Genomic DNA, 22912 nt, shown 5'->3' with positions numbered 1-22912 from the left:
ATGCAACATGGTCTCTTCTCTGAGTTTTAATTGGAGGCCTGGAATAACCCCTCTGTTCTTTGTTTTATTCTCAAACTGTCTCCCACTCTTTCTACAGTGCCTGAAGGATTTCTGCCTTGGAGAGGAAGGGCTGGAGTGAGGAGAGGCCATGATATATATACATTTGACTGCTCGTTTCTCTTACTTTTACCTCCTTCTCCAACTCACAATCCATTGGAACTTTGCACGTTCCGTTCTCTCTGCCTGGAACAATCAATTTCTCCCACTTTTTATATGGCTGAACTCTTCTCCTCCTTCAGATCTCATTTTAAATGTCCCTATCTTCCCTGACCGCTCTACCCCCCAATCTTGCTCCCTAAAATTATACTCTGTATTATCCCTCAGATTGTTTCCTTCACTGCACTTACCATACTTGAAATAGTTTTATTCATTTCTCAGATTTATTTGTTTTATTTTTCATATACACTAGAAAGAATAAAATGTTAGGTAGGGTGTGTTTTTCATGTATCACTGTATCCCTAGCTTCTAGAGCAGCAACTAGCATAAAGAAAACCCACAAAAAATATTTATAAATGAGAGACTGAATGAAGTATCATACGTAGTATAGTATAAGTGTTAATAAATGTAGGTTAGCATTGCTATATCTTAGAAGTGAGGATGGCGAGACTTCAGCTTGCTTACTTTGGATGTGTCATCAGGAAAGACCATTCACTAGAAAAGACATCCTGTTTGGTAAAGGAAAATCTTCAGTGAAATGGATTGACACAATAGCCATAGCAAACTCAAACATGAGAACGATCATGAAGATGGCACAGGAACGATTATGAAGATGGCAACATGTTGTTCTGTTACACATAAAGTCACCACGGGTTGGAGCTCTTGATGGCAACAGCAACAGCATGGCTATTGTAAGTTCTTACTCTAATTAGTATGTGATAAACTTGAGAAAAAAGGGCCCTGGTGGCACAATGGTTGAATGCTCAGCTGCTAACCGAAAAGGTGGCAGTTTGAATTTGCCAGCGGCTCCATGGGAGAAAAGACCTGAGAATCTATTCCCGTAAAGTTTACAGCCTAGGAAACACTGTGAGGTAGTTCTGCTATGTCCTATTGGGGTTCTGTAGTAGGAATCGACACAACAACAAGAAACCTGAGAATTCTGTCAGCTTGTCATACTATGGTGACTTGTGTGTTGCTATGATGACGAAAGCTATGCCACTGGTATTTTAAATACTAGCAGGTCACCCATGGTGTATAAGTTTCAGTCGAGCTTCCAGGCCAAGATAGACTACTAAGAAAGGCCTAGTGATTTATTTTCTGAAAATTGGGCAATGAAAATCCTATAGATCACAACACAATATTGTCTTATATTGTGTTGGAAGACAAGCCCCTTAGGTTTAAATGCACTCAAAGTACAAAGTGGAGCATACTGGTCCTGAAGACAGAACAGGACCAAGCAGTGTTTTGTTCTGTCACCAGGAATAGGAGCTACTCTACGGCCTCTAACCTTAACAACAACAAACTTGAAGGTATCTACTGTATTGAATCAGGATGTTACTTTATCCCACATTTTAGAGGTCTTCTTCACAGGATTGTATTAAGAAATTTACTTAGCCATGCCAAGCATGATATATAACATGACATCTGTGGCTGACATATGACCTTGGCAAGTTTTCTTCTCTATACAGCATTTATGGTGTTTGGTGGTGGAGTGGTTAAGTGTTCAGCTACTAACCAAAAATTTGACGGTTCGAACCCTTCAGCCATGCTGCGGGAGAAAGATGTGGCAGTTGGCTCCCATTAAGATTAGTCTTGGAAACCCTACGGGCTGTTCTACCCTGCCCTATAGAGTTGCTATAAGTTGGAGTTGACTCAATGACAGTGGGTTGTGATGGGATTTCCATACCTTTTTCATATGTATGTGTGGAGCTTTCCTATTTGAACTCTGTGTCTCTCACTCTGGGGGAAGCCGGCTGTAGGCTGTGAGCTGACTATGGGGAGGTCATGTGTGGAGGAGCTGAAGCCTCTGGCCAACAGCCAGCAAGACACTGAGGTTGGCAACAGGTACATGAGTGAGCTCAAACCAGATTCCCAAGCTCAGTGGAAACTTGAGATGACTGTAGCCCTCGCTGACAATGACTGTAGAATCATGAGAGACCCTGAGTCAAAAAACTAGCTAAGCTGCTTCAGGTTTCTGATCCTTAGAAACTGTATGAGGTAGTAAATGTTCGTTGTTATAAACTGATACTTTCTGGGGTAGTTTGTTTTTTTGTTTAATAATTTTTATTGTGCTTTAAGTGAAAGTTTACAAATCAAGTCAGTCTCTCACACAAAAACCCATATACGCCTTGCTACACACTCCCAATTACTCTCCCCCTAATGAGACAGCCTGCTCTCTCCCTCCACTCTCTCTTTTTGTGTCCTTTTCGCCAGCTTCTAACCCCTTCCACCCTCTCATCTCCCCTCCAGGCGGGGGATGCCAACATAGTCTCAAGTGTCCACCCAATCCAAGAAGCTCACTCCTCACCAGGATCCTTGTCCAACCCACTGTCCAGTCCAATCCATGTCTGAAGAGTTGGCTTCGGGAATGGTTCCTGTCCTGGGGCAACAGAAGGTCCGGGGGCCATGACCACCGGGGTCCCTCCAGACTCAGACCATTAAGTCTGGTCTTATGAGAATTTGGGATCTGCATCCCACTGCTCTCCTGCTCCCTCAGGGGTTCTCTGTTGTGTTCCCTGTCAGGGCAGTCATAGGTTGTAGCTGGGCACCATCTAGTTCTTCTGGTCTCAGGATGATGTAGTCACTGGTTCATGTGGCCCTTTCTGTTTCTCGGGCTCTTAATCACCTTGTGTCCTTGGTGCTCTTCATTCTCCTTTGATCCAGGTAGGTTGAGACCAATTGATGCATCTTAGATTGCTGCTTGCTAGTGTTTAAGACCCCAGATGCCACTATTCAAAGTGGGATGCAGAATGTTTTCTTTATAGATTTTATTATGCCAATTGATTTAGATGTCCCCTGAAACCATGGTCTCCAGACCCCTGCCCCTGCTACGCTGGCCTTTGAAGCATTCTGTTTATTCAGGAAACTTCTTTGCTTTTGGTTTAGTCCAATTGTGATGACCTCCCCTGTACTGTGTGCTGTCTTTCCCTTCACCTAAAGTAGTTCTTATCTACTATCTAATTAGTGAATACCCCTCTCCCACCCTCCCTCCCTCCCCTCCTCCTGTAACCACAAAAGAATGTTTTCTTCTCAGTTTAAACTATTTCTCAAGTTCTTATAATAGTGGTCTTATACAATATTTGTCCTTCTGCAGCTGACTAATTTCACTCAGCATAAAGCCTTCCAGGTTCCTGCATGTTATGAAATGTTTCACAGATTCCTCGCTGTTCTTTATCGATGCATAGTATTCCATTGTGTGAATATACCATAATTTATTTATCCATTCATCTGTGGATGGGCACCTTGGTTGCTTCCATGTTTTTGTTATTTTAAACAGTGCCGCAATAAACATGGGTGTGCATATACCTGTTTGTGTAAAGGCTCTAACCTCTCTAGGATATATTCCAAGGAATGGGATTGCTGGATCGTATGGTAGTTCTATTTCTAGCTTTTTAAGGAAGCGCCAAATCATTTTCCAAAGTGGTTGTACCATTTGACATTCCCACCTGCAAGAGTAGAAGTGTTCCAATCTCTCCACAGCCTCTCCAACATTTACTATTTTGTGTTTTTTGGATTAATGCCAGCCTTGTTGGAGTGAGATGAAATCTCATTGTAGTTTTGATCTGCATTTCTCTAGTGGCTAATGATCGTGAACATTTCCTCATGTATCTGTTAGCTACCTGAATGTCTTCTTTAGTGAAGTGTCTATTCATATCTTTTGCCCATTTTTTAATTGGGTTATTTGTCTTTTTGCAGTTCAGTTTTTGCAGTATTATGTACATTTTAGAGATCAGGCGCTGATCAGAAATGTCATAGCTAAAAACTTTTTCCCAGTCTGTAGGTAGTCCTTTTACTCTTTTGATGAAGTCTTTGGATGAGGATAAGTGTTTGATTTTTAGGAGCTCCCAGTTCTCTAGTTTTTCTTCTATGTTCTTTATAATGTTTTCTATACTGTTTATGCCATGTATTAGGGCTCCTAACATTGTCCCTATTTTTTCTTCCATGATCTTTATTATTTTAGATTTTATGTTTAGGTCTTTGATCCATTTTGAGTTAGTTTTTGTGCATAGAGTCAGGTATGGATCTTGTTTCTTTTTTTTGCAGAAGGATATCCAGTTGTGCCAGCACCATTTGCTAAAAAGACCGTCTTTTCCCCATTTAACTGTTTTGGGGCCTTTGTCAAATATCAGCTGCTCATATGTGGATGGATTTATGTCTGGGTTCTCAATTATGTTCCATTGGTCCATGTATCTGTTGTTGTACCAGTAGCAGGCTGTTTTGACTACTGTGGCTGTATAATAGGTTCTAAAATCAGGTAAAGTAAGGCCTCCTACTTTGTTCTTCTTTTTCAGTAATGCCTTATTTATCTGGGGCCTCTTTCCCTTCCATATGAAATTGGTGATTTGTTTCTCCGTCTCATTAAAGAATGTCATTGGGGTTTGGATAGGAATTGCATTAAATGTGTAGATTGCTTTTGGTAGAATAGACATTTTTATAATGTTAAGTCTTCCTATCTGTGAGCAAGGTATGTTCTTCCACTTATGTAAGTCTCTTTTGGTTTCTTGCAGAAGTGTACTGTAGTTTTCTTTGTGTAAGTCTTTTACAGCTCTGGTAAGATTTATTCCCAAGTATTTTAACTTCTTGGTGGCTACTGTAAATGGCATTGATTTGGTGATTTCCTCTTCGATGTTCTTTTTGTTGGTGTAGAGGGATCCAACTGATTTTTTATGTTTATCTTGTATCCCGATACTCTGCTGAACTCGTCTATTAGTTTTAGCAGTTTTCTGGAGGATTTTTTAGGGTCTTCTGTGTATTAAAAAAAAAAAAAAATTTTTTTTTTTCTGTGTATAAGATCATGTCATCTACAAATAGAGATCCTTTTACTTCTTCCTTGCCAATCAAAAAATTTTTTTTTTCTTTTTTTTTTTTTTTAGAGGGATGCCCTTTATTTCTTTATCTAGCCTAATTGCTCTGGCTAGGGCTTCCAGCACAATGTTGAAATAAGAGTGGCGATAAAGGGCATCCTTGTCTGGTTTCCGATCTCAGTGGGAATGTTTTCAGGTGCTCTCCATTTAGGGTGATGTTGGCTGTTGGCTTTATATAAATGCCCTTTACTATGTTGAGAAATTTTTCTTCTATTCCTATTTTGCTGAGAGTTTTTATCATAAATGTGTGTTGGACTTTGTCAAATGCCTTTTCTGCATCAATTCATAAAATCATATGATTCTTGTCTTTTCTTTTATTTTTGTGGTGGATTCCATTAATTGTTTTTCTAATGTTGAATCATCCCTGCATATCTGGTATGAATCCCACTTGGTCATGGTGAATTATTTTTTTGATATGTTGTTGAATTCTATTGGCTAGAATTTTGTTGAGGATTTTTGCATCTACATTCATGAGGGATATAGGTCTATAATTTTCTTTTCTTGTGGTGTCTTTACCTGGTTTTGGTATCAGGGATATGGTGGCTTCATAGAATGAGTTTCGTAGTATTCTATCCTTCTCTATGCTCTGAAATACCTTTAGTAGTACTGGTGTTAACTCTTCTCTGAAAGTTTGGTAGAACTCTGCAGTGAAGCCATCCAGACCAGGGCTTTTTTTTTTGTTGGGAGTTTTTTTATTACCTTTTCAATCTCTTCTTTTTTTAGGGGTCTATTTAGTTGTTCTACCTCTGTTTGTGTTAGTTTAGGTAGGTAGTGTGTTTCTAGGAATTCATCCATTTCTTCTAGGTTTTCGAATTTGTTTGAGTATAGTTTTTCATAGTAATCTGTTATGATTCTTTTAATTTCAGTTGGGTCTGTTGTAATATCGCCCATCTCATTTCTTATTCAGGTTTTTTGTTTCCTCTCCTGTTTTTCTTTTGTCAGTTTGGCCAATGGTTTATCGATTTTGTTGATTTTTTTCAAGGAACCAGCTTTTGGTCTTGTTAATTCTTTCAATTGTTCTTCTGTTTTCTATTTCATTTAGTTCAGCTCTAATTTTTATTGTTTGTTTTCTTCTGGTGCCTGTGGGTTTCTTTTGTTGCTCTCTTTCTATTTGTTCAAGTTGTAGGGATAATTCTTTGATTTTGGCCCTTTCTTCTTTTTGAATGTGTACATTTATTGATATAAATTGACCTCTGAGCACTGCTTTTGCTGTGTCCCAAAGGTTCTGATAGGAAGTGTTTTGATTCTCATTGGATTCTATGAATTTCTTTATTCCACCCTTAATGTCTTCTATAATCCAGCCTTTTCTGACCAGGGTATTGTTCAGTTTCCAAGTGTTTGATTTCTTTTCCCTGCTTTTCCTGTTATTGATTTCCACTTTTATGGCCTTATGGTCAGAGAAGATGCTTTGTAATATTTCAATGTTTTGGATTCTCCTAAGGCTTGCTTTATGACCTAATATGTGGTCTATTCTAGAGAATGTTCCATGTGCACTAGAAAAGAAAGTATAGTTGGTTGCTGTTGGTGGAGTGTTCTGTATATGTCTACGAGGTCAGGTTGGTTGATTGTGGCGTTTAGATCTTGCGTGTCTTTATTGAGCTTCTTTCTGGATGTCCTGTCCTTCACCAAAAGCGGTGTGTTGAAGTCTCCTACTATTATTGTGGAGCTGTCTATCTCACCTTTCAAAGCTGGTAGAATTTGTTCTATGTATCTTGCAGCCCTGTCATTGGGTGCATAAATATTTAATACAGTTATATCTTCTTGGTGTAATGTCCCTTTAATCATTATATAGTGTCCTTCCTTATCCTTTCTGATGGATTTAACTTCAAAGTCTGTTTTTTCAGAAATTAATATTGCCACTCCTGCTCTTTTTTGATTGTTGTTTGCTTGATATATTTTTTTCCATCCTTTGAGTTTTAGTTTGTTTGAGTCTCTAAGTCTAAGGTGTGTCTCTTGTAGGCAGCAGATAAGTGGATCTTGTTTTTTAATCCAGTCTGCCGCTCTCTTTCTCTTTATTGGTGTGTTTAGTCCATTTACATTCAGGGTAATTATGGATAGGTATGAATTTAGTGCTATCATTTTGATGTCTTTTTTTTTGTGTGTTGACAGCTTCTTTTTCCCACTTGATTTTATGTGCTGAGTAGATTTTCTTTATATATTGTCCTTTCTGCATATTTGTTGTTGTTGATTTTGTTTCTGCTGAGTCTGTATTTTTCCCTTGTATTTTATTTTGATGAGTAGGATAGTTTGTCTCCTTTGTGGCTACCTTATTATTTACCCTTATTTTTCTAAATTTATAACTAACTTTTATTTCTTTGTATTGCCGTATCTTCCTCTCCATATGCAAGATGTGTGATCACATTTCTTAGTCCCTCTTTATTATTTTAATGTTGTCTTCTTTTACGTAATAACATTGCCATTACCCTGTGTTGGGCTTTTTTTTTTTGGATTTCCCTGTCTGGGTTGACTTCTGGTTGCTCTCCCAGTGTTCTAGTCTTGGGTCGATACCTGATATTATTGATTTTCTAACCAAAGAACTCCCTTTAGTATTTCTTGTAGTTTTGGTTTGGTTTTTACCAATTCCCTAAACTTGTGTTTATCTGGAAATGTCTTAATTTCACCTTCATATTTAAGAGACAGTTTTGATGGATATGTGATTCTTGGCAGGCAATTTTTTTCCTTCAATTTTTTAAATATGTCATCCCATTACGTTCTTGCCTGCACGGTTTCAGCCGAGTAGTCCGAGCTTATTCTTATTGGCTTTCCCTTGTAGATGGCTTTTCTTTTATCCCTCGCTGCTCTTATAATTTTCTCCTTATCTTTGGTTTTGGCAAGCTTGATTATAATGTGTCTTGGTGACTTTCTTTTAAGATCTACCTTATGTGGAGTTCTATGAGCATCTTGGATAGATATCTTCTCATCTTTCACAATATCAGTGAAGTTTTCTGCCAACAAATCCTCAACAATTTTCTCCATATTTTCTGTTATCCCTCCCTGTTCTGGTACTCCAATCACTCACAGGTTATTTCTCTTGATATAGTCCCACATGGTTCTTAAGGTTTCTTCATTTTTTTAAAATTCTTTCATCTGATTTTTCTTCAAATATATTAGTGCCAAGTGATTTACCTTTGAGTTCAGAAATTCTAGCTTCTACTTACTCAATTCTGCTCCTCTGACTTTCTATTGAGTTATCTAATTCTGTAATTTTATTGTTAATCTTCTGAATTTCTGATTGCTGTCTGTCTATGGATTTTTCCAGCTTATTAAACTTTTCATTATGTTCCTGAATAATCTTTCTGAGTTCTTCAGTTGCTTTATCTGTGTGTTCCTTGGCTTGTTCTGCATATTGCCTCATTTCCTTCCTGATGTCTTGAAGGCTTCTGTATATTAAACTTTTGTATTCTGCATCTGGTAATTCCAGGAATGCACTTTCATCTAAAAGATCCCTGGATTCTTTGTTTTGAGAGCCTGTTGAGGTGATCATGGCCTGTTTCTTTATGTGACTTGATATTTACTGTTGTCTCCGAGCCATCTATAAGTTATTGTATTAGTTTATGCTTGCTTACTGTGTCGTAGCTGCTCACTTTGTTTTGTTTTGGTATACCCCTATGGGTTGCTTGAGTGAGCTAGCTTGATTATTTTTGCCTTTGAAGCTCTGGTGTCCTATTCCCAGCTGGCTAGAGCTGTTATCAGGTATATCAGTTATATCCGTTTAGTTTGCTTGTATGAATTCAGCTCAAGTTTCCAGGTAGCTGATATCAAGTGTGTGGCTCAGGCTCCGTCCTACAGTCTTAGAGGGGCAGGGATGATTGGCATATATACCCGTATCTGACTGCAGCAGGGGGTCACGCTCTGAACAAGGCAGGGGGCTGAGAACCAACCCCCAAGTGTCTCTGAGGAAAACGTGCCTGTTTCCTAGAGTGTGCTGGTGGGTGGGCTCTGCAGAGGGACCATGGGCACCCAAAGATTTTCTTGTAAGGACTGGGAGGTACCAGTTATCCCTGGGCCCCTGTCACGGGTGGCTGGGTGACCCAAGTGGAGCCACCAGTCCTTAGGTCCCTGTTGTGGGTAGGTGAGGACCTTGTTTAACAGGCAAAGCAATGTCAAACATCAAACACCCACCTCTCCACCGCACCACTGAAATGGTTGGAGTTTGCCAACAAGGGCCTGTTCTCCTGAAACAGGCCCACACAGGTCCATTCAGAAGGGAAAGGTGCTCAAGGTCCATGGACCATTTATGCCTGGACAGGAGCCGCTTCTGTCCTAAGCTCCCACAGTTAATAAAAAAAAATGGAGCTAGCAAATTATCTTTTTGCCCCAGTTGGAAAGTTTTTCCTTCCCCAAGGCCGGGAGGATGGCTCCAGGTGCTCACCAGGGTCTATCTCAGGCCAAGGAATTCAGCCACTGAAGCTGGCTTGGGGGTGGGGGGGGGTCATGGTAAAATATACGCAAGTACTTAGCTTTTGCCAAGAATGCCTTTCTGCTCAGGTTCAGGAGGTGTGAGTGTGATGTGTGGCTGGCTGCTTCTCCCTGAGGAAACTGTGGCCGAATGCTAGGACCAGCCTGCCACCACCACTGCCGCTGCCGCTGCCGCAGCCACTCTGGGAATGGTCCCTCAGTGCTCCCCGCGATTCAGGTCCGGCAACTCCTCTCCGTTTCTGAATGGTCTCTTCCTTCTCCTGCCCCTCAGTTCGTTGTCTAAGCTTGCCTTTGATGCTTAGGGCTCCCAGCTTTTCACAAATATACTCGTTTCACTTGTTTTTTCAGGTCTTTGTTGTAAAGAGGGCTAGACAGAAGCATCTGTGTATTCCGCCATCTTGGCTCCACCCTCGGGGTAATTTGTTTTGCAGCAGTAGATAATACAGATTTTGGTACCTGGAAGTGGAGTATTCCTGGCATGAAACCTAAAATGTGGGTGTGACATTGGAACTGCACAGTAGACTTTGAGGAGAGTGTGAGTGTTGTTAGTTGCCTTTGAGTCAGCTCCAATGCATGGCAATCCCATGTACAACAGAAGAAACCACTGCTTAGTCCTGCACCATCTTCATGATCGTTGACATGCTTGAGTCCATTGTTGCAGCCACTGTGTATTTTGAGTGCCTTCCAATTTAAGGGGCTTATCTTCTAGCACTACATCAGACAATATTCTGTTGTGATCCATAGGGTTTTCATTGGCTAATTTTCAGAAGTAAATCACTAGGCCTTTCTTCCTAGTCTGTCTTAGTCTAGAAGCTCCACTGAAACCTGTTTACCATGGGTGACCCAGCTGGCATTTGAAATGCTGGTGGCATAGCTTCCAGCATCACAGCAACACACAAGCCATCACAGTATGACAAACTGGGTGATGGCCTAAAGTGCCTCCAAGTAGCTGTTACTAGAAACCTCATAGTGTCTGATGAGGCTGTGGAATGACAGCTTGCAAGAAAGTGAGAAAATCTTATTGGAAACTGGAGGAAGGAAAATCCTTGTTATGTAGTGGCAAAGGCTAGCAAAACCATTGACTGCAGTTACCTGTAAAGTAGAAAATGTATGAAACGAACTGGGTGACCTTACTATGGAGGTTTCTAACCAGAGTATTACATGTGTCTCACAGTTTCCTCTTGCTGCTCGTGGTAAAATGGAAGAGAAGAGCCTTAAACTAAAGGAAGGACTATTAAATGAGAGTCATGACTTGATGGTTTTCCAAATTCACAGCTTCCGAGGATGGCAAGCAATGCTAAAGTTAAGAAATGGCTTCTGGGCAAAGATCAAATTCCAGGAAATCATGGTCTAATGATGAAGGTGTGACGGTTAACTCTTTTTTTTAAGGTCTCAGAAAGAGGGGTGATTTAGAATACTATTCCATCAGACTAAAGGCACTCTAGACAAATTGGGGGGTGCCTCACAGATTCTTTCACTCAAATAATAGGACTTAGAGAAAGAGTAAGGGGATTGTCCCTCAGCTTGTTAGTAGAAGCCCAGCTTAGAGAAGGGCTTATTTTGAAGAGATTTGTGGGTTTGGCTTTTGTGTAATACAGTAGATGCCGATAAGATTCACAGAAGACACACAAAGTTTTTAAAGGAAGTATATTTCAGTAAAATCACTTGCTTGGACTAATAGGGACAGAGTGAGTACAAAATGAAAAGAGGCCTTTGTTTCCCCAAATCATACTGGCAGGAAGTAGGCTGAGAAAACTACTGTGCTGCAAATGTGTGCAGGCTTTGATGGAAAGGAAGGATGACTCAGAGGGTCCAGAGGGCAAAGCTGAGAGCCGTGGAGAATTATTCCCAGACCTTGAGATTCAATCAAGGTGCCCCTAATCATTGCTGTGAGCCCATGGTCCCAGCCTTCTGTTATTCTCACCTGTGTGTAGTTCCCTCTCACATTGTACCAGGGTTGATGTGTATGGTCAATAGCATACAGCAAAAGAGAAGGTTACGTCATCTCCAAGATTAGGTTATAAAGACTGTTGCTTCCATCTTAAGTGCGCTGTCTCTCATCATTCACTTTAACTGCGTATGTTAAGGTTTGCCTATTTGGGACCTTTGCAGAACACCTGGAGTATTATTGATAGGGTCAGTATGCATTCCAGTTTGTATGAAATAGTTCTGGACTATCCCTGTTGTCCCTAGCAAAATTAAATGTCCCCTGTTTACTCTAAAAATGTTCTGGATTGGATGGTAAAACATACAATCACAATTACTATTAATGTCTGTAGCATTCTACACATCCATTTACATTTTCTGGAACCATACCATTGTGTGGGATGCATGTGTGTGTTTGAGAGAAACAGAGAAAGAGGTATAAAGGGAAGGAGAGAAGGAGAGAGAGAGGGAAGAGAGAGAAAAAGCATAGGAAAGTGAAAGCTTTGTTGGTATCCACCAGAAGTTTCTCTTCTTTTGTTATGTGTTGGTGGTTTACTTTGGCCTATACCTTCCTGACCAAAAAAGAATCAAAACATGATGAGAAAAGTCAGGTTCCATAATGAGGTGGCTGCTAAAGGGGTAATGGCAATGTTCCTATATGCTTTCTGAAACCCTCCTAACCTTTGAGGATCAGCACAGTCTGGTCTTAGAAAAGTTAACTCTTACATAGATGTTTCAAGTGTACTTTGAATCAACTTTATTTCATTTTCTCTTTTCTCTCATACAGGATTTGAAATTTGAAGGGGAAGGACTCAATCAGTATATCCCTATGCCTAGTTGAAAGACTGACAAAACATTTAAGAGGTATGTTCCTTCATGTTAGATTTAATGCATTCTACCGTTTTTGTTCATTTTGCTATGGATTAAGTGTGGGCCAATTACAGATGGCAGGTATCCATAGTCTGAATCATCTTAAGGGTCAAGTTTATGGAAAACACGATTCAATTTCCTCCTGGGATTTATCTGTGCACCTTCATCCATATGATAGTTTGAGGGTGGGGCATTATAGGAATGGTAGTATAGCTGGAAACCATATCTTATTTATTTTGTAGAAAATATCCAAATCCTTGGTCCAGTGTAGGGGCTTCCAAGGTTTGGATACGGCAGTTGCTCCTCCTTCACCCCAGTATAGGATGTGCAAGGGTAGTAGGTGTAGGTTTAGGGGGGGTTCTCAAGTTAGAGGGTTTTGGTTTAAATCTTGGAATTTATCCCTTATAACTACGTGACCTGGAACAAGATTTGAAACCACCCTCAGCATCAGTTTCTCGTCATTCAAATAGAAAAAAATAATACCTTATTGGATGACTTTAAAGGTTAAGTGGAATAATAAATATAAATGATAAAAATAGAAAAATAAAGTATTTTAAAGAATGTCTTGAGCATAGTAAGCACTCAGTAAATACCAGTTAATACTATATCAGTGATTCTCAACAGGGATCAGTTTTACTCCTAAGAGCAGTTGACAATGCCTGGAGATTTTTTGATCGCTGTCACTTTGAAGGGAGGTGCTAATGGCATCTCGTGGGTAGAGCCCAGGAATGCTGCTAAATAAACATTCCCAGTGCACAAGATAGCCCCTACAATAAAGAATTATTCAGTCCAAAATGTCAGTAATGACAAGGTTGGGAAACCTTGCTCTAAATCAGTGGTGTCATTGCCATTTTCTTCAACTTCTAATTCTACTGTCCATACAAATAGGGTAGCAACCAGAGTGGGGTCCGTCTCTCTGTGAAGCCTATTCAGAGCCTGAGAGAATAGGTTTTATGGTCAGGGTTATATATTACTAACGTGTTGTGTCAACTCTCAAGTTGAAGGTCACTGAGGTACAGAATAGCATGCCTCCCTTGCCCAGCAGTTCTAGTGATAGACTGTTATACTGAGATAATGACCAGGGAGGCCTACAAGACTTTATGTGTGAGAGAGCTAATTATAATCCAAATTATAATAGGGAAAATTGGAACTAACCTAGGTATCCACTGCTATTCATAAGGTTTTCACAGGCTAATGCTTTTCAGAAGTAGACTGCCGGGTCCTTCTTCCTATTCTGTCTTAGTCTGGAAGCTCAGCTGAAATCTGTCCTCCATTGGTGACCCTGCTGGTGTCTGAATACCGGTAGCATAGCTTCTAGCGTCACAGCAACACACAAGCCCCCACAGTACGACAAACTGACAGACACGTGGAAAAGCTCAATATCATCAGTCAGAACAAGGCCAGGGGCCGACTGTGGAACAGACCATCAATTGCTCATATGCCAGTTCAAGCTGAAACTGAAGAAAATCAGAGCAAGTCCATGAGAGCCAAAATATGATCTTGAATATATCCCACCAGAATTTAGAGACCATTTCAAGAATAGATTTGATGCATTGAACACTACTGACCAAAGACCAGACAAGTTATGGAATGACATCAAGGACATCATCCATGAAGAAAGCAAGAGGTCACTGAAAAGACAGGAAAGAAAGAAAAGAGCAAGATGGATGTTAGAGGAGACTCTGAAACTTTCTCTAGAGCGTCAAGCAGCTAAAGCAAAAGGAAGAATTGATGAAGTAAAAGAACTGAACAGAAGATTTCAAAGGGCCTCTCAAGAAGACAAAGTACAGTGTTATAATGACATGTGCAAATAGCTGGAGATGGAAAACCAAAAGGGAAGAACACGCTCGGCGTTTCTCAAGCTGAAAGAATTGAAGAAGAAATTCAAGCCTCGAGTTGCAATAGTGAAGGATTCTATGGGGAAAATATTAAATGACGCAGGAAGCATCAAAAGAAGATGGAAGGAATACACACAGTCATTATACCAAAAAGAATTAGTCGATATTCAACCATTTCAAGAGGTGGCATATGATCAGGAACCAATGGTACTGAAGGAAGAAGTCCAAGCTGCTCTGAAGGCATTGGCGAAAAACAAGGCTCCAGGAATTGATGGAATATCAATTGAGATGTTTCAACAAACAGACGCAGCCCTGGAGGTGCTCACTCATCTATGCTAAGAAATATGGAAGACAGCTTCCTGGCCAACTGACTGGAAGAGATCCATATTTATGCCTATTCCCAAGAAAGGTGATCTAACTGAATGTGGAAATTATGAAACAATATCATTAATATGACACGCAAGCAAAATTTTGCTGAAGATCATTCAAAAACAGCTGCAGCAGTATATCGACAGGGAACTGCCAGAAACTCAAGCTGGTTTCAGAAGGGGACATGGAACCAGGGATACCATTGCTGATGTCAGATGGACCCTGGTTGAAAGCGGAGAATACCAGAAGGATGTTGACCTGTGTTTTATTGACTATGCAAAGGCATTTGACTGTGTGGATCATAACAAATTATGGATAACACTGCAAAGAATAGGAATTCCAGAACACTTAACTGTGCTCATGAGGAACCTTTACATAGATCAAGAGGCAGTTGTTTGGACGGAACAAGGGGATACTGATTGGTTTAAAGTCAGGAAAGGTGTGCGTCAGGGTTGTATTCTTTCACCACACCTATTTAATCTGTATGCTGAACAAATAAAATGAGAAGCTGGACTATATAAAGAAGAACGGGGCATCAGGATTGGAGGAAGACTCATTAACAACCTGCGTTATGCAGATGACACAACCTTGGTGGCTGAAAGTGAAGAGGACTTGAAGCACTTACTAATGAAGATCAAAGACCACAGCCTTCAATATGGATTACACCTCAACATAAAGAAAACAAAAATCCTCACAACTGGACCAATGAGCAACATCATGATAAATGGAGAAAAGATTGAAGTTGTCAAGGATTTCATTTTACTTGGGTCCACAATCAACAGCCATGGAAGCAGCAGTCAAGAAATCAAAAGACGCATTGCATTGGGCAAATCTGCTGCAAAGGGCATCTTCAAAATGTTGAAGAGCAAAGATGTCACCTTGAAGACTAAGGTGCGCCTGACCCAAGCCGTGGTATTTTCAATCACATCATATGCATGTGAAAGCTTGACAGTGAATAAGGAAGACTGGAGAAGAGTCGACCCCTTTGAATTGTGGTGTTGGCAAAGAATATTGAATATACCATGGACTGCCAAAAGAATGAACAAATCTGTCTTGGAAGAAGTGCGGCCAGAATGCTTAGAGGCAAGGATAGCGAGACTGCGTCTTACATACTTTGGACATGTTGTCAGGGGGATCAGTCCCTGGAGAAGGACATCACGCTTGGCAGAGTACAGGGTCAGCGGAAAAGAGGAAGACCCTCAACAAGGTGGATTGACACAGTGGCTGCAACAATGAGCTCAAGCATAACAATGATTGTAAGGATGGTGCAGGACGGGGCAAGGTTTCATTCTGTTGTGCGTAGGGTTGCTGTGAGTTGGAACCAACTGGACGGCACCTAACAACAACAACAACAAGCTAGATATCCAACAACAAGGGATTATTCAAATAAATTATGGTGGAGCCTTAGAATTAAATACTAGGTAAAAAACAAAGTAGTCAGTAAAAATTATGCAGCAGAAAAAAAATTTCATCTCATGAAAAATGCTGATAATGTACAAAGTGGAAAATACAGGTTACAAAGCAATCTTTACAATATCAGCTTCCTTTTATAAATAAAACAAAACAGTGTCTAGATACCTGCCTATGAAAATCAGACCTCAACATTTTCCAGTGGTTCTCTCTGGACTGTGGACTATTGGGTGATTTTTTTTTTTTTTTGAGAGTGCTTTTTATAAAAATAAATATTTTTATAATGCATAAACATGCATATATTTATATAATCATAAAAACAATAAATGCTGTATAAGAGGGGAAAGAATAATAGTAATACGCTTTAGGACCTAATCCAATATTGAGCTGGTCTGGTATCTCTTCTGATCTAGGGTGTGAATGCCCCGGAGGCATGGGAATCACTAGACTTTTCTCTTGGTGCCTGGTGTCACCTCAAAGCTTGTGTATTGACCTTTTGATGTGCACTGTATTGCCTTTTAACTAAGGAATCTGTTTTTCCAGAACCTTTAATTACAGAGAAGAACTGGAATTGCAACAAGAGACTTTGGTTTTGTTGTTTCTTTCTTAGAATTATAATCGTGAATTTAGTGCCTAATCCTTTAGATTGAGATTTTAGGGTATTTCATGAGTGCCTTGCAATTCTTGACAAGGGGACAAAGAAAGAAACTGAGGAACCACTCTCACTGTAGTTAACATAAAACATTTGATGTTTACTAATGAAATCTGTTTACCTTCATAACTGTATAATAGGGCCATTGAAAACAGTGGATACAGTAGTTTAAAAGTAATAAAATTTACAACAAAGTGTATTTAATTTGAAATAGAATTGCTGGTGAATGGGTGTCCTAATGAGCCCTTGCATCAGTGGAGCTCTAACTGAATTAGGGACATGATTTCTATCCCAGGGAACTAAATCCGTGCTGGGAGCCAAAAAGGCCGTGTTCTGGTGGGAGCATAGTCATCGCCGCCAGCTCTGCTGATGGGATTCGGCTGAAGTCAGGAGACATGAAACAGGAGATCGTCCTAAAGCAAATGAATTTGGGGAAGCAGGCTAAAGCTGTCATAACTCCTGTAGTTTGAAATAATAATAAAGAAAGAGTCAATAAAGAAGAACCTTCGGTAAAGTCAGTCTATATTAATAGGGGTAACAGTCCTGTTGAGTGTGTTGAGGGTGGAAACAGCTCGATCCCTCACCATTGCCCTAAAAAAAAAGTTTATGTTATATCAGCTATTCACCCATTTAATAAAATTTCCCCCAAATTTTCTCTAACAATTATATAAGGTTAAAGATGTAGGGCAGAAAATAAAGTGGCAAAAAGTCTTATCAAATATTTTATCTTCTGGTAATTTCTGAAACAAGTGACATTTTAAATGTGGAGATCAGTGGCTAATATAGTAAGTCTTACATTTTATGACCACTGCCCATCTGGCTATTGTGGGGATGGCACAGGACTGGGCAGTGCTTCGTTCTGTTGTACATAAGGTCAGAACCAACTTGATGGCACTAACAACATCAAAAACCCATCTGTCATTTTGTTGTACTATGGTGGCTTGCACATTGCTGTGATGCTGGGTGTTATGCCGTTGGTATTTCAAATACCAGCATGGTCACCCATGGTTAACAGGTTTAAGTGGAGCTTACAGACTAAGATAGATTAGGACGAAAAGCCTGGTGATCTACTTCTGAAGTTAGCCAGTGAAAACACTATGGATTACAACAGAACACTGACACAGTGCTGGAAGATGAGCCTCCTATGTTGGAAGACACTTAAAATACACAAAGGTCACAGCAATGGACTCAAACACACCGACAATTGTGAAGGTGGCGAAGGAACGGGCAATGTCTTGTTCTGTTGTACATGGAGTCGCTCGCCATCAGTCATCAGCTAATGAAAACATCACATTTTGTGGGGCCTTATTTCAAAAACTACTTACCTTCCCGACTTTAATAACCTTCTGCTTCTGTAAAGTGCGCCTTATCAAATTCCTAGTGAATCTGATAAAATGTTTAAGGAAAACATCAAATTATGTTGTAGTTCCAGAGGCAAACCTTTTCATTACACTCCATTGTCGATTTCTCTTTTTTCTTCCCTCTTTCTTATGTCTGCTGCAGAGCTCAAAGCCACCCATTAAACGCAGACCTAAATGTTTGTGAAGAAGAAGTGGGAGCCAGGCTTGGTGACCTCACAGAAGCCACTAAGGAATCAAAGGGAACCACGGGCCCTCGCTGGGAGGTGAGGCCCTCCCGGACCGCCTTTCCCTCTGATGCAGTGTTCAACGATGAGATCAATTGCATTGACTTTGCCTGTTGTATTTTTCCTCCTATAGGACTTTCTAGAGAAACATATTTTCAGCAGATCTTAAAATGTATTTTCCAGGTGAATCCTATGCTAAAATAGAATGGCTGAAACCCTTAACTGAAAAGAATTTGGAATTCCGCCAGATGGTATGCCAGTGATGCCAGGCTGAGCCCTTGCAAGGCAATGTGACAGGCCTGCCACCGTGCAAATGGGGCAAGGCTTGAGACGTGATCGATCTTCTATCTCTTTTTCCTTCTCGTCAGACACTCGCTTTGAGGGAGGTTGTAAATGCAAGTGAGATTGTGGTATAATTCCTCAGACTGGCATTTCTGCCCCCCAGTCACCATTCGATTATCTTCCAAATTGCTGTGTTTCAGAGAGATAAAGATTTTTTATGGCTTGCTGACTTGAAGCAGCCACAAGAGCTGGCGAAGTGATGGCTAAGCGGCCATGCATAGTAATTCCACTGGTAAATGACAAAATCTTTGTTTGCGTGACATTTCTAAAATTACTACAGAAGATGAATCTAAAATACAAAATGTCACATTTGGCATGCAAAACTATCACAATATATTTCAGTATAAAATTCATAGAGGCGTTTAATTTAGAATGTGTTTAATACCTCAGTCTGCCAGCATCAGTAAACCCGCCTTGAGGTTTAAAAAGATTGTCTTATTTATTCACATGGTGTTAATTTTTAAAATATTTTTGGAAACCAAAGTCTTAAGGTTAAGTCTTTAGTTAATTAAGATTTTCTAATTAAACCGACAATAATTGTTATTCCGATCAGTTTTGAAGTATGACTTGTATGAGGGACAAAAGGAGTTTAACAACTTCCGCTGTTTATTTAACTGTGATTTCGTCGCAGAAGCATACTGTCTATATGGAAATAGAGAATATGCTTGCAAAATAAAGTCTAGGCAGGATTAGAAATTATTACTGTTGGTTGCGGATTAGCTGGTGGTTCTGCTAACTCTGGTGGCCAAGAGAGCAACCTGCTCCGCAAAATATTACTTTTGCTTAAAGTACAGCATAAAAGCCAATTCTTTGAGGTCAAATTATTCTGAAAACTATTAGGGACCCAGAAGGACAGAAAACATGGCTTACTGACATTTGAGTTATTTATAACGCTAATTTAATTTTTGTTTCATTTAAAACATTAGTCCATTAGGATTCTTATCAATTTGTAAAACCTTTTCAGCACTTATTAAAAATGAAAATGGTCTGTTTTCTCTTAGCTCTAGGTGAACAATGAATTTCAAATGTCCTGTAAAATATTCTTGAGTCATATCCTTCGGATCCAAGCAATTTGTGCAGAGTTTTAGGGGAAAGCGTATACAAATACCATCCTCCCCTACCCCCTTATTTTTTGATTCTCATTTGAAGCCTGGGACAAGTTAACATTCATGTTAAGCTATAAAATTATTAGATAAGGTAACATGTTAGTCTGACCTGTTCTGCGCTTCACCAGTCAACGTGACTTTATAGTCTGTGATTAGTGTCGTAGGTAATGGCTGTCTTTTAAACTTGGAGTTTGCAGCTTACTGCTCCTGTTCACCATCACAATATCTTAAAAGGTGTGCTGTGTGTCTTTCAGAAGTGTTGCTTCACTGTTAATTCTATCTTATTATAATAGATGAATGGTTTCTGATGTCACAGACCATTAGCATACCATGCTTAAAAATTTGCTAAACTTTTCCTGGCATAATCGGCAGGCTAGCCTTTTGACCCCCTAATTATATATTGCGTGTTTTCATCTGTTATCGTTGCTAATACCGGACAATTACAGGTCGAGTCAAAATAATTGTCTACTTTTTTTTCCCCTAAGAAGTGCATTGTTGCTAATTGTGTGGTTTCACCCAGTTCCTGTGCAATTCAATAACGCAGGCTTTTATTTAGTTTGAGCAGCATCAGTCACTGCAGCCTCTTCAAATGCAGATAAAATGTTTAAGGGGCATCAAGGACAAGGTGCCCCAAAGCTCTTACCGCCTAAAGGTTTCCCTGCCCGGTAGCCTGGGAGGCTGGGTCTTGCAGGGGTGGACAGCCAAGGAGTTGAAAATTAGGACACACCCGATTAGGCATGGTGGAAACTTCTATGATGTGGGGCTGTATTTCAATGAAAGCCTTTTCATGGTAAGCAAATTTTAAGTGTACACGTATCATCTTCTTTTTATTTGGCTTCCCCACTTTCTCTCTCTCTCTCTATTTTTTAAGTCTCTATCCACATATCTTTAGATAACAAATGTTATGTATTTTATTCACTCATTTATTTGGCAAATAATCAATAAGCCCCCACTGGTGGTTATGGGCCATACGTGCTGTTGTTAGCTGCTATCAATTTGGCCACAGGCTTATAGAGATCTCAAACCAAAATGGAACACTACCTGGTCCTGCACCATCCCCATGAGTGGTTGTTGATCAGACCGTTGTAACCCACAGGATTTTTACTGGGTGATTTTCAGAAGTAGCTCAACAGGCCTTTCTTCCTAGTGCATCTTGGTCTGGATGTTGTTGTTATTGTTGGTTATTATCACAATTCTGCTGAAACCTGTTCAGTGCAAATACACTAAATTCTGTGTCAGGTGGTAATGTCATCCTTATTTTGTCAAGGCCATACATTTTGGATTCTTGAAATAATTATTTCTCTTTTAAGATTTACACTCTGAGATCATTCTCTTGTATATTTTGTATGTAATAAGTGTGCTGGCAGCCAGGGACAATGATTTTAAGTGAAAACCAGGCTTTAGGTAAGAACAGAAGTTGGAGGGACTGTTGAGAAAATACATGATGGGCATAGGGAAGTATGATTACCATGGACAGGGTTAGAGGAGGTAGCGCTGGGGAGGGCCCAGGGGGTGAGAATAGGGAGTAGTCATGGAGGCATGGATGATAAACCAGGGGATTATGGTACCTGCTGAACCAGAGAGGGGAACTCAGTTATCTTTGGGGTATCAGCTCTGGATAGATTGTGTCTACAGGGGAGCTGCGATCTAAGAGGAAAGAAACAAAAAGGGGTTGGATTGTTCCCAGAACACTCACCTTCTGCTATACATTGGCGAGTGGACAGAAGTCTAGATTGTTGGGAAATACAGAACTGATTTTATGCTATTTATTTGAATTACTGAGACAAAGATTGTAAGAATCAATATAGGAACATCGAGTAATATTAGGAAGATAATAATTTCTCTCTAAAATAAATAGAAGTGTGCTTTTTTTTCCACTCCCCCTTAGGTCTTGTGTTAAAATGTATCATTTTGATTAATTTTATTACATAGTATTTCATTAAGGGTGGTAATATATTATTCAGATGAATATATTATTTTGGCCACTGAATGGCCAGCTGAATGAATTAAAGTAGAAAGTATAACTCTGGAAATGAGCAATCTTGAAAACCAATTTGTAAATGACAAACCTATGGTGCCATGATTTACCTCCAGAATTTGAGAAGGAGATGGATTTTCAGCCTTCATTTTTCACCACCTTAAATTTTTAGATATATAAGATCTTAGGAGGACAGTGGCTACTTTTTTTTTTAAATTGAGCAACAACTCCATTATGGGTTTTAAGAAACAGAAAATATATAAAGTGTTAATAAAAGCCACACTATTGAATGTTAAGTACAGTATCCCAGATGACCACTTTATTAAATAGAAATTGGTACAGGTCAGAAAAGACAAGAACAAAAAACAGTTTATCATTGGGAGCCATGCACTAAATGGAGCCCTTTGCAGCTTAGGCCTTAACTCCACTGCCAGCTTCAGACAAGGTTTGGAGAAGTAGTGGAGCTGGTGGTGGTGACACCAGAAACAGGCACTCCTCTTCTGGGAAGATGTCTTCCTAAGGAAACAGGGAACCTGGGATGAAGAGCTTGACTGTGGAACCACACACGTCAGTTTGCTTACCTCTGAAGTGGGGCTCATTTTTTTTTTTTTTTACCCTGGTGGCATGGTGGGTAAGAGCTACGGCTACTAACCAAAAACTCGGCAGTGCAAATTCACCAAGTGCTCCTTGGAAACTCCATGGGGCAGTTCTACTCTGTCCTGTAGGGTCACTATAAAGTTGCTATGAGTCAAAATTGATTTGACGGCACTGGGTTTGGGTTGGTTTTTGGGTTTACCAGGTATTGTGAGAAATCACTGTGATAATGCTTGTGGATGCACAGTATCCGACACATAAGAAGAACCCAGAAGGTTCTTTTGTTATTCTTATAATTATTCTCTTTCTTTGATGGTGAATCCCACAAATTCTTACTCACTGGACTTAAATTTTAAAATATATGATGTTTATTTTTTAGATAACTTTGAAATTAACCCCTGGCTTAGAACAATGTAGGTTAAAATTGTTTTTTCCTTTAATAAGTGATCCCAAAGGACTTGCGAAGAAGCATGGGATATATTTGAGGGTCGTTAGTCCATGGCAGTAGGAGAGATGGTTTTTCCTCTTGGGGAGTCCACTTACTCTTCCAGAGGAAGGATTTGAGGATGGGTACTAAGAAGGCATCAAGGTAGTTCAGCCTTTGAGCTAAAGTCTCTGTTCTCACTGCTTACCTCTGAGAAATTTCAGGAATGAAGTGGTGGTTAGTTAACAACTCCAAAAGTGTCCAAATCAATGCCTGATGAACAATCCCAGTTGTTTGGTATATTTTTTATTATGTACT

General features: G+C 39.8%; 1 long non-coding RNA gene across 1 annotated transcript in view; it reads left to right on the top strand.

Annotated features, from left to right (window-relative positions):
• LOC126075520 (uncharacterized) overlaps positions 1–22912 on the top strand; it is a 229221-nt gene that overhangs the window by 54762 nt on the left and 151547 nt on the right. The window contains exons 4-5 of the long non-coding RNA XR_007517219.1: positions 12214–12290; positions 18069–18189. This is a non-coding gene — a long non-coding RNA (uncharacterized LOC126075520). The remainder of the gene's footprint in view (positions 1–12213; positions 12291–18068; positions 18190–22912) is intronic.

This window comes from Elephas maximus, chromosome 1 (genome assembly GCF_024166365.1).
Source record: "Elephas maximus indicus isolate mEleMax1 chromosome 1, mEleMax1 primary haplotype, whole genome shotgun sequence".
Lineage (NCBI taxonomy): Eukaryota > Metazoa > Chordata > Mammalia > Proboscidea > Elephantidae > Elephas > Elephas maximus.
This window is presented reverse-complemented; position numbering and strand designations above follow the sequence as displayed.